Raw genomic sequence first — 12,740 nt, forward strand, 5'->3', positions numbered from 1 at the left:
TTTAAGTCAAATTAAAAGGCCTAAACACAATGTATTACACACGAGATCTGACAACATCACTTGTATCTACGGGGTAGGAGACTTGGGGTCAGAAAAGCGTTTTCCAACGTGAGGCTTGAGAAATGAAGTGCATGCGGTTTACCAAAGACTAATGAGAATTAAACTGTCTGCTAGGTATGTCAAGGAGCAGAAGAAAGAGCTCAATCAGGGCTGGACATCTTTAACCTGGACATCAAAGGCACAGTGCTATTTGGTGGCTGGAAATTCCAATTTGGCTAAAAAACTTGAAATGAAAGATGGCCTACTAGCAGTCTAGCAGCAAACATAACTAATGGAATAGGTGTTTGGGGAAGGTGAAGGATTCATACATATTAAGTGGGTGAAAACCTAATCAGAATTCTTTTCCACACATATAGTTTAGCCTAGTTTCAGGATGGATAGTCATAGTGCTGCATGCTTGTTTTGGCTGAAGATTCTATGACCTTACATGCACACAAGTAAACTGTGATTCTCTGAAACTGCACAGGGCAAGACTATGGGCTTAGCACTGGCAATTTGCATTGGTCCGTACTGCTTCATGACTACCTAACAAGTCACATGACAGCTTATGTGCTTTTAGATAATACCGAACGTACAAACAGACACCATCATCCCCTAAACTCAGGGAATAAATGTGCACACCAGGCAGCACAACTTTGGCCAGCTTTACTGGGTGTAGGAAAAAGTTTATCCATGTGGATGCAATACACGCTGTGTCACTTGGCCATAGGATCAGAGAAGCATCACATGCAGTAGTATGGAGATATCACTCTGCAGTCCCGCTGGAGGATATAAGCACTGCGTTGCCCTGAGCATGTTCATTACATTTGCAGCTCTTCATTAAGACAATGAATATATTAAAATCTTGCATGTCTGGACTTCAGCTGGTTGGCTGTCACAGTAAGGAAAGGCTTCTCTCTGAGGCACAATAGCCCAATTGTGTTTTGTGGGTAGAGGGTTATCTCCCTCTGACACATTGGAAATGAGTTTCTCCCAGAGCTGGAATGTCAATGGGAAAAAACTCATTTAATGGGAAAAAACTCATTTTCTGAAATCATGTGGAAAACTTCCCTCTCAGATGCTTGGGCATGGGTTTTCATGGGTTTTCTCATAGGATCATCTGGAGATAGAGCATCACTGCAGATTAAAGAAGCCAGTGCCTACCAAGTCCTTGGTCATAGAATCATAGAATGGTAGAGTTGGAAGGGACCTTTAGAGATCATCTAGTCCTGCAGAAGCAGGATCACCTAGATCAGGTCGCATAGGAACATGTCCAGGCGGGTCTTGAAGACCTCCAAGGAAGGAGACTCCACAACCCCGCTGGGCAGCCTGTGCCAGGGCTCCCTCACCTGAACAGTGAAATAGTTTTGTCTTATGCTTAAATGGAACTTTTTGTGTTCCAGCTTCATCCCATTACCCCTTGTCCTGTTGCTACTACAGAAAAAAGGGATGTCCCAACCTCCTGACACCCACCCTTTAGATATTTGTAAATGTTAATAAGATCCCCCGTCAATCTCCTCTTCTCCAGACTAAACAGCCCCAGTTCCCGCAGCCTTTCCTCATATGAAAGATGTTCCATTCCCCTGATCATCTTGATGACCCTGCACTGGACTCTCTCCAGCACTTCCCTGTCCCTCTTGAGCTGAGGAGCCCAGAACTGGACACAGGACTCCAGATGAGGCCTCATCAGGCAGAGTAGAGTAGGGGGAAGAACCTCCCTTGACCTGCTGGCCACACTCTTCTTGATGCATCCCAGGATGCCATTGGCCTTCTTGGCCATGAGGGCACACTGCTGACTCATGTTCAGTTTATTATCAATCAGCACTCCCAGCTCTCTCTCTGCAGAGCTGCTCTCCAGTAGTTTGACCCCCCAGCCTGTACTGCTGTGTGGGGTTGTTTCTTCCCAGATGCAGGACTCTGCACTTGTCTTTGTTGAACCTCATGAGGTTCCTCTCTGCTCAACTCTGAAGGCGGTCGAGATCCCGCTGAATGGCAGCACAGCCTTCTGGGGAATCAGCCAGTCCTTCCATTTTGGTGTCATCAGCCAACTTGCTGAGGGTACACTCTGTCCCCTCATCCAGGTCAACCTTAGTTTCTTCCTTTTCCTTGAGTAGAACACACAAAGCTCAGTCTGCTGTGGGGTAAGACAGCTTCTACTGTGACTGCTGAAGATAAGTAACAAAGTCATGGGACTGGCTTTCTATGACTGTGTCTTGAGAAACTTAAGTGGCATGTGGTATCTGCAAGCTATTGATCCACTATGGCCTTAAGTGCTGAAATAATGAAGGTATGGGAAACTTCCTAATAGAATATATCATGAAAGTATTTGAAGTATTATTTCCAAAAAGCAACCTGAGAAGATGGGGCAGATGCCCCAGTCGTCATATGAACAAATTGAATGTTGCATACATTAAAAAAGGCATTGCAAAATGTGTGCAGAAGCAGCTTGCAGGCTTCCATTTCCTTGGATGATGGCATTGCACAAACTTTAAGTGAATTATGGAAACATGATGCCCCAGCATTAATAATACAATTTTTGTTCAATTAACTTGTATGAGTTCATAGTTTAAGTTTCATGTTTTCTTCTTATTAGGAAGAAAAAAAAATAGAAGGAAAGAAGAGAATGAGTTATAGTCTGGCTATGAATCCAAATGGCCTGTGTGTGTAGATATAGGTGCCCACATACACGAAACCTTCATGCTCAGATGATTTTTTCTGTTCTTTAACAAAAATGAGATCGGGTTGAACTGACTTGACTGCCTTTGAAACAACAAATTAGTCTCAACTTGTGTAGACAGGCATAATGTCAGTGAAAGTGTGCCAACTTTCCCTTGCTGCAGCATATGAATATACAGATACTAAAAAGTTTCTTTTGTGAAGTTTCTTTTTACCAGTAGCCTTGAAAATTAAGGGGCAAGGAGAACCCATGTCTGAACTTGGGAGTTTGCTATGATCTAAAACATGTCACTGGATTTTCTTGGTACCCATTATTATTCAATCAGAAGCACAGCTTATGCCAATGTGGGCTCAAGTTACTTCACTCCCTATATCTTCCCTTGTATGAAATTCCCAAGCTGATTTGAAGCTCTAGAGAGAGGAGCTGAGCAGCACATGGATTGCATGTGCCAGGTGTCTAGTGACTGGTAAAAGTAGGAACAAATTCCTGGAATCCTAATGTTTGAAATTCACATATGGAGACACATGAGGGCGCCACTGGGCGGGGGATGGCTGCTGGTGGAACATGGATGTCTGCTGGCACCTTCTGCAAGCCAGCTCGTATGAGGGTCCTGGGCTTCAGCCAGGGGACACGGCTGGTGGCCTCAAGGCAAGCCCCTGAGGTGCAGGTGGTGCAGCAGGGGAGTGGAAGGTTGAGACCAGAAGAATGGATCCCATGCCCTGTAAAAAGATTTGACAGATGGGCAAAGTTCCTGAATATCATTTTATTGTGCTAGGAAATACGAATGGCCCTATTCATACACCTTGTTTTAATGGTAAGGTACCTTCTGTTTTTGTGATCTATTCTTAGTGAAAACCAATAACACAAATGAGACCAAAAACCCTGCAAATATCAAAGAGTTAATAGTATTTCACTTTGCCTTGCTTTCTCATCAGTTTTCTAGGCTGCACCTCTCAAAGTAGGATAATATGGACTAAGCCTCATTAAACTGATTTAGAAAATGTTTTTTAAGGAAAAATGCAAAATTAATGATCCATGTTTTAATATCAATAAGCTGCCTCAGAATGTACCATTGCTACTGAAAATACTCTCCATTGTTGGAGGGTATGAAAAGTGAGCAAGATGAGGGCAAGTGCTGAGTACACACTTAGGAAGGCACGAAATTCGCACAGGGAACAGCTGGTGAAGAAAGGGTGTTGTCAGCACTGAGCCCCTACTTAACAAGTCAACATGATGTTGCCATTGCAACAAGAACAAATAACTTTTGAGGGGCTTATTGGCAAATATTCTATATGTAAATCATCATTATTTGTTCTGCTTTCCTCATTACCACCGAGGCTCAGTAGCTCCATGGTGTCCTTTTGTGGACATTCCATTCAAGTGTCTACAGGAGAGGAACAAGAAGGCTAAAAGTCTGGGAAAACATGACAATGTAAATAAAAAAGAGAAGTCTGAATGGAAAATATAGCCCATGATATATACGTAAAAGACTGTCTTAAACAGAGTAACATTAGTTATCCTCCACAATCACAAGAGGAAGACAAAGTATAATTGGGTTAATTTGCAGAAAGAGAGGCTTGTGCAAAAACACTTATCAGGCAGAGTAAGGCCTGAAAAGAATAGCCACTTCACTTGAAGTTTTTAAAAGCAGGATAAAAAAATATGTTGGATTTGGCCTGAAATATATTTAATCCTGCTTCACTGAGAGTAGGTGCCTAACAGAAGGCCTCAGGTGATTCTGAGTTTTATATCAGCTCTGCACTGGTCTTACTGATGGAATGTCCTGTTGAGGCTTTTTGATTATTTAACAATGTCTTTTTCAGTTCTGCTTTCTCTCATTTAAATGAAGATTAAAAAACAACATGCCGGGAAAAAAAGTTTACAGTCTCACTTATTTTCCTTCATAGACCTGACATTCATTGAGAACAAAATTGTACAAATGGAGGGAAGGAATGGGTAGAGGTGTTGCTGTTGATGCTCCTGGTCGCCTGCAGACTACTGTCTTCAGCAGAGGGTTAAGCTAGACCAGCACTAACAGCAGATTTTTGTTTTCTTATTCCTCCCACCCTTTTCAGAGGCACTCTCTTCTCCTCCTACCATCTGAGGGAGGGTACTTACTGTACCTGGTGGCATCCTCAGCTAGGCTCTAGCTGGGCTTTGTATTTGTTCCATTTATTATATTTCCTTTTCAAAGTAGAGCAATATTAACATACTTTTCCTCATTGGTTATATTCAAATACCTTTATCCACGGGGGTCACCTTGAACAGACTGGTTAGAACTGGTTTCCAATTATATGAATTCATCATTCTGCTCATTACTTAAAAAAAAAAGATTTGTTTTTTTACTCTTTTTCAGCCTCTGAATGCCAAAGAAGATGATTAAGTTGAAAAGCTCACTTTCTTTCCCAAAATGTAACACATTTTGCAGTAGCTGAAGTCTGAAAGTTCAGTTACTGATTCCTGCAGAAGGCTTCAGGGAAAGACTAAAGGAATTTAGTTTAAATTGAAGGGTGGATGCTTTCTGATTTATATCTCTCGTCCCTTACTTTGCGATGCCTCAGCAGTTTATATCCATTTAGGCTGGGTCAACTGTGTCTTCGCTCCTGGCCGTGCCTGACCATCTCTGTTGCCTGACTTTCTGGGGAGCCTCCTCAGGGGACCTCAACTGCCTGGAAATGAATTGTGAGGTTTGTCAGAGAAGGCTTCAGCCCTCCCAGCCCACAGAGCGGGGATTAGCTGACATCGTGGTGGGGTGAGGGGGCACGCAGCTATGCCCCGACAGCTATGTGAAAGCCCACCTTGAGCTTCATCTAGCAGAGCACAAGCGCAGTTCGATGGGCTGGAGGCCAACCGAGAACCACATCAGCTTCCAGTTCTCTGGCTTGAGGGTATTCCACGTTCTTTAGGGAAGGGTGGCTCACCCTTGCTGCGGGGAGGGCTGCCGGCAGGATGACGGGGCAAGGGGTACCACAGGCCTCCGCTGGCTGCTGCGGGCGAGGGCAGAGCGCTTTTCGCTTGTGAATGTTACTCGAAAGGAACAGAAACGAATTTGGGTCAAAATCCGGGAAGAATGAGGTCTGGGAGCCGCGCCACGCATTTATTTCCTCCGGAAAATCGCCTGCAGTAACGGTGACACTCCATAGCTCCAGCAATAAAAAAGCAGCAGAACAACACGCTTCGTACCCACTATTTTGGCCACTCTTCAGTTTTGCGGAGGAAACGCTCGAGTTAGTCTCTGGGGCGTGCTGCGCTCTCGGCAAAACACCGCGGTGCTGGCCCCCACCCCCAGCGTCTCCGGCCCCCGGCCCCGGCCCCAGCACCGCGCGGGGGGCGGTGCGGGCTGCAGGGGGCGGTGCGGGCCGCGGCGGGCGGGCCCGGCCCGGCCCCGGGGCGGTGCGGCGCGGCGCTCGGCCCCGGCAGGGAGGGGCTGGGCCGCCCCTACGCGAGCAGCCGCCGCTGTCGCGGTCGCGGCGGGAGAGGTGACAAGCCGCTGTGCGGAGCCGCCTCCGACCGGGTGGGAGAAGCGGGTGCTCCCGCCCTCGCCCTTGCGTGCCCCGCTCCGAGGTAAGGCAACCGTCCGCGCTGCCGCCACCCGCTCTGACGCCCGCCCCCGCCTCGCTGCTGTAGGGGGACAGTGAGTCCCGCGGCGTCTCCGTGTGCCCCCCGCCGCGGGGTCGAGCCTCCCCGGGACGTTGCGGTGCGCGGGCGGCGGGAGTTTCGTTTCTCCGCCGCCCCGGGGAGGAGTTGCGGCAAAGCGGTGCCGGCGGCCCCGGGGGAGCCCCGCGGCGGCGGCCCGCGGCGCCTCCCTGCGCGGGGAGCGGCCACCCGCCGGGACGCGCCCGGCCAAGCCGCGCCGCTGCCCGTCCCGCCGCACCTGGGCGGGCTCCCGCTGCTCCCGGGCCCGCAGCGGCCTCTGCGCCCGCTGCCGCCTCGGCGAGGGGGCGGGCAGGCGACCCGGGCCCCGCGCCTGTCCGGGTGCCCCCCTTCCTCCGCCGCCCGCTTCCCCGGCGCTTTTCTGGGGGAGCCGCCGCGGCGTGGGACGGGGCGGGAGGCGGCGGGCGCTGCTGACCGCCCGTTGCATCTGGTTCGGCGGTGATTTATGGTTTTGTTAACTCAGCATTTGGCACGGCGTGTTTGCGGGGAGCAGCAGCGAGCGGGAATCCCAAGTTTTTGTTACTTCGGGAAGGGGAAAGGAAAAGGGCTCCGTGGGGCCGGGGCCGCCCAGCGCCTTCCTCCAGATCGCCCCCCGCCATGTCCCCCGCTTCAGCTCTGCGGCCCGGGCTCGCCGTGGGCAGCAGTGAATAACGCTGGGCAGGTTTTGGGGACGGGGGGCGGGAATTGCCACCCGTGAAGGTGAGCGTGGCCAGAGGGAAAAACTGTCAGAAATCGAATGGGGTTTTTTTATTAGTTTTGCGTAGAAAGCCTATCTACCTATTCTTTCAACGTACACATATGTATATTCATCTGTGTATGCATGCAATATATACGCGTATTTTTTGAGCTATGAGGACATTGCCTACAGGCAGTGATTTGTTTTCTGTTGTCTTTTAGGCATATTTACGTTCCTGCTGGGAGGGGAACAGCCAGCAGTATATGTTGCTGTATATGTCGTTGAACAGTAGCACAGAACAACTTGTGTGCCTTTAATTCAGCTGCAGAGGATATCCATGTGGGATTAATATACTTAAGCGATCATGTCACACTGACGTATCTTGTTCAGACTTGTAGATTTTTTTTAAAGCAGCGTGGACTTGTAGGTAGTAGCGGAAGTGTAATTAATTTTAAACATGTGACTTGGCCTAGTGCTTATGATTTTCACCATGGTATTCATGCCTTGGTAAATATTCATAGATTTAGCCATCTGTCCTCAGTTTTTCCTTCGTGTGTGCACATACCACACTGTGCAAATGGAAAAGGTACCTGTGGTAGGCTTTAGAGCCAAATACATATTTAAACTCTCTGGGAAATTGCTCAAAAGTTACTATCAAGGATCAGTGGAAAGCTTCCTTCATCTAGTTTCTGAGTGTTTGTTGTTTAGTTTGTTTTGTTTTTTGTCTTTTTTGTTGCTTCAGCATCCCTGATGCCAGTTTGTAATTGTCATTAATGCTATTTGCATATATCCAGTACAGCTGATAGTGCTGCTTAAAGGCATGTAGTTCGTCCCACTATGGACAAAGCCCTTTTGTATAGTGTCAACATTATATGCTTTTAGAGGATGTATGAACCCCAGATAGAGCCCTGCAGCTTCTCTCTCCGGTGATAACGGTGGATGGGGGCTGCCAGCCAGTGTTGCTCACTGGGGATGGTAGCAACAAAACTTCTGGCACAGGCTGGAGCTCTGAGATGGGACACATCAGTCTTTGGTGCTTGCTCTCATTTCTGGTGTATACTGTAGCTCATCTATGTGCAAGTGAAATCTGAACAGTAGTGGGCTACAGTAGTGCTTTGTACTAGGGTAAGGGTCTGTTTGTTGAGGTAACTTGTAAAAAGATGGCTGTACAGTAATGTTTTCCTATAGCCAGAGAGTTGAGCAGTTTCATTGTGGTATCCCTGCTGTCACCACAGGAGCGGTGCTTCTGCATTGTGTGGATGACGGGACATGTTTCACCTTAAAATACTTTCCCTCTGAAACTTATCTCCTTTATCATTTATGCCTCTGAAGAAGATCACCTGTTTTTAGACATGAGCAGACCTGCCAAAATCTTGTTTGGCATTGGTATGTTTGGGATTGTGATGACGAAATCTTCATTTGAGCATAATTTTCTTAAATTTGGCTTTCAAAAAATAACAGTTGTCATAAGAAGATTAAAAATAAAGTCTACTTGCTGCTAATACTTGGTGTGTGAAATTCTCATCTCTTCTACTACAGCTGTAGTTTCTCTGCTAGTTGCAGAAACTCTTAGAATTATAGTATGCAATACTAAATACACTAGTTTTTCTACTAACCTAGGGATTCTTAATCATGTTATACCTACTGTAGCAGAAGTAGTATGTGAATCCTGACATTTGACTACCATTTTGGGAACCTTCTTAGACTTGCTTTTTTGGAGGTTTTAAAATCTCGGCTACAAGACACTGGAAAAAGTTCTGTTAACAATTTATGGCAGGAAGAAGAAAAACCAAATTAAATTGATATTCTCATTGCTGCTTGATGGTATTAGATGTTTTTGCATCCTCTGGGTAGCTTTTGGAGTCTCAGCAACACTGTATGATTATTTGACTCCCTACACTTCTGAGTAAAATTATACAGCCTAATTTATTGAGGTTTGGCATGTTCTCACTGAAACTCATGCCACACTAGGTGAATGAATGGCCTGCTTGTTTATAGTGCCTTTTTTTCTCCCTACACTTTTAATACGCTGTCATTGTTCTTATTGTGGTTCTATTGGAAAGTTTCAGAATTTGACCCAACCTGCCAATAAAACCAGAAATAAAGAACCATGAACCTATTAAACCTGCTATCAAAGAAGATATTACCATACTGTCAGTTATCAGGGTAGAAATCTCACTTCAGATGGCTCCAGCCAGTCCTACAATCACATTTACTGCTCTTCTGTAAATTTTTTTCTGTCAGTTTACTGTTAGCTGTCTGTGGCTGAAATACTCAGGACAGATGTGAACACACTGCCTTCATCTTTGCAGAAGTACAAAGTAACCCAATTAGTTTCCAGATCTCACTGTATCTTTCTTCATGTCCCTCTATCATAATTCAGGCTCTATCTACTTATTACTCCTTTCCAGATGTCTTTTACCAATCAAATCTTTGCTGGATCACTTTTCCTTGGATGAATTATTATTCATTTTCTCAGAGGCATCCGAGAAATAAAATACCTGATAGAATATTCTGGGTTCCCCCCCCCCCATTATCTTTCTTCAGTATTCTCCCACGTTCGTTTGCAGCTTTATGTAAGTAGAACTAGTTAAAAAGCGTTCATTAAAATGTCATTGAAGTGAAAGTCAGGAAGAGTGTTGATCAAAAAGGCTTTTCAGTTTCAAATCACTCATTTCTGGTGAATAAACCTTTAAAAACAAAAACAATCTCTCTTTTTCTATTGGTGATATTTCCCCTGCATTTTTTGCTATCTTGATAATTGTAGTTGGATTTTTTGTTATAACTGGGTTTGACACAATCTATTTGCTTATGGCTTCAGAGTAATGCAATACTGAAACACTCAACTAAATTTGGAATAAAAATATAGTCAGTATAGCTCAATCAACTGCAGATACTAAGGAGTGGTAGACTTCTTCAAAGAGCTTTAAAGTTGATCCTGACTTGTGGCTGCACACCAACATTTTTGTTACCATTGGGTAACTGATAACAACGATGGCCATCAGGGACTGTTCATCTGCAGAGCCAGGACCAGGGCCCTCTGCCCAGGCCCACAGAGGGCTCTAAGATTGTGGGTAGGTGTTGGAGCACTGTGAGGTTTCAGACTGGAAGATGGGAGGATGCTCTTGTGCAGCTGTATTTCTGAGAAAAAATGTAGCACATTCTGGAATAGTCAGATTTCCTTGACTGGAAAGCTTCATGGGCTTCATAAGCTGCAGCATACTGGAGACGCAGTTCACTCTTTGCCTAAGTAGAGCTGAGACAGCAAGAGTGTCATTGAGTAATGTTTCAGTATGAAAGTCTAATGTCAGTGTAAAGTCCAGAAATACTTCTGACCTATGACCAGTTGGGATCATGTATCTTAAAGCAACAAAACCAGTGTCTGTCTGTGGCCACAACCTCTTGATGCCGTTTTCCTCTGCTCACCACTGAATTCCAGGTTTAGGTTTAACTTTAGCAACCCCTCAATAGGGGATGGTTTTGATGGTGCTACAGCTGTTTGTGGTGAAGGATAAACAGGTCTGTTGTGTCTCCACATTGAGAGAGTTTGAAACTGTTTCTCTTGGGACTTTGACACTGATTGTGGGAAGTAGTGTAGATGGAGTTGAGCTTTGTAGGTCTCTTCAGGAGAAGGACTGAAGTGATGAGGGAGCAGCTTCCCAATGCTGTTAGTTTGTACTGCTGATTGTTTACCCATTGCTCCTAGATTATCCAGGAAGGCTCCAAACTGCTTGTCTTATTTTTATGCGCCCTCATGAGTTGTTCCCACCCCCTTGTTCACAAACAAATATTTTATGCCTGATGGTATCAAAAAGGAGGTCTGGAAGGTTGAATTCACAGTTCTGTGAGGAAAAAAACCCACCTGTTTTAAGGTGCAGGGGTGTATAAATGTGGTCAAACTTGAGTTGTGTAAGCCATCTGTTGGTGCATTCTTCTTAAGTGAGCAGGCTTTAACGTGCACAAGGTTTTTCACGAAGTAGAGCATTTCCTTGCAATGCCCTATGTCCATATGGACATTATAAGCTCTGAGCATTGAAGACTTTAGCATAAGCTTTGATGTGTGAGTTATTTCAGCCTTCATTTGCCATTTTCAAAACTGGAATTTCTGTCCTATGTGTGTATATGATAAGACGTGAAAAAAATTAAGGTGATTTTGGTGTGTGCTACTGGAGCAGTGGTTGTTAAGAGCTGTGGTTTTGATCATTGTTAAAGGTACCAGTTAGTGGTTCCTTGGGCCTCAAGCCCTTGCCATGCTGGCTTTACGTGAGCTAGAAAAGATTTTGAAGTTTCTCAGTTTGTGCTTTTTCTGGTTCCTGGCAAACTGGACATTCTTTCACTTACTTGAGTTTCTCAGTTTGTGCTTTACTTAAGGCTTTTTCTGGTTCCTGGCAAACTGGACATTCTTTCACTTACTTGAATGAGGTGATGCTCCTTCCAAAACAACAGTAGTGTTGTGGTATCTTTAATCTTCAACTTCTTTGTCAAGGGTCAGGTTCAAAATAGGACCAACTCTACAGGTTGGATCAGAGGTGACCTGTGAAGGTGGGATGGAATCTACAAGGAAACCAGCTTTTCAAACAAAACATGAAAATATTAGTTTTGGGAACTTCTGTATGTTTAATCTTGGCCATGTTTTCGTTGAAATTCGCAAAATGTGTAATTCTAGGACATTTTGCTACCTTCCATTAAAATATATTAGTGTTAGCCTTGCTAAAGCCATTTGTTTATTGTAGTCTTTAAGTGAATAAATGTTAGCTTTAGCTTTTTAGAGTAATGAAATCTAATAAAGATGCCTTACTTAGAGGCACCTTAGATTTCATGTTTGCAGAATGAGTGAAAAAAGGGCTTCCTGCCATCTGCTTGTGCCCAAGTCTTTGACTCAGTATTTTGGGGAGGGAAGGGGAGAGATATGCTATTTGGACGTCATCTAGGCAGCTTTGGGTGATGCAATACTTATCAGGTATTTCACTCTTGGGATTGTGCTCTTGGGATTGTGCTGGCAGTTAGAGGTAGGTCTTATGTTATTCAGTTCATTCATGTAATTTCATAATGCTTTATACTCTTTGCTTCTTGTTTGTAGTGGAGTGTATTTCTCCTGCTATGTGCAGCTTTTGGAAGGTGTCTGATTTCTACGGTAGTTCTCCTAATTCATTGAACAGCCCATTCCAGTTCATACCATGGCAGATGAACAGGGCTGTGCCGTTTGGACTGCTAGGTGTCATGGGAGAGGCATAGCCACTCTGTGGTTCTTTCTGGTGGTGCAAGCTGTTGAATCCTGGGAGTGGTTAAACCTGGATAGGCATCGTGTGGGAGCAGTGGTAACTGTGGACAGGAAGGGTGCGGGCACAATAGGTGTAATGGTAAGATTAGGGCACATTCCAGCAGAAGGAGGTGTTGTCTGTGGCTTCGGTCAGTCATTTTCTTGAAATAACCTGTCTTCACTGTTGTGAATTAGAGGAAGGGAGAAGAAAAATCAATACGCTTTCTGAGCTATCAAGAGGCCTCTTGACTAATAGTGTGGCAATAGCTGGAAGCCAGAGCTAGGTGGAACTCAATACTCCTCCCTCATGAAGCAGTTGAGAGGTTTGGTCATCTGAATTGTGGCGGTGGCCCTGGGGCTGACAAGAGGATTATTACAGCATTGTTCTCACTTTCTAGAAAGCTTATCTTATTCTTCTTTACAAATTTCAAAGA

General features: G+C 45.2%; 1 protein-coding gene across 3 annotated transcripts in view; it reads left to right on the forward strand.

The window, feature by feature from the left end:
- The first annotated feature begins 6,141 nt into the window (after positions 1–6,141).
- MBNL2 (muscleblind like splicing regulator 2) overlaps positions 6,142–12,740 on the forward strand; it is a 112,292-nt gene continuing 105,693 nt past the window's right edge. For 2 of the 3 annotated variants that reach the window (XM_061996101.1, XM_061996109.1), the window contains exon 1: positions 6,142–6,280. The gene's annotated coding sequence lies outside the window, so the exon portion shown is untranslated. The remainder of the gene's footprint in view (positions 6,281–12,740) is intronic. The other variant, XM_061996119.1, reaches the window with a different exon arrangement.

Source organism: Colius striatus, chromosome 1 (assembly GCF_028858725.1).
Source record: "Colius striatus isolate bColStr4 chromosome 1, bColStr4.1.hap1, whole genome shotgun sequence".
Lineage (NCBI taxonomy): Eukaryota > Metazoa > Chordata > Aves > Coliiformes > Coliidae > Colius > Colius striatus.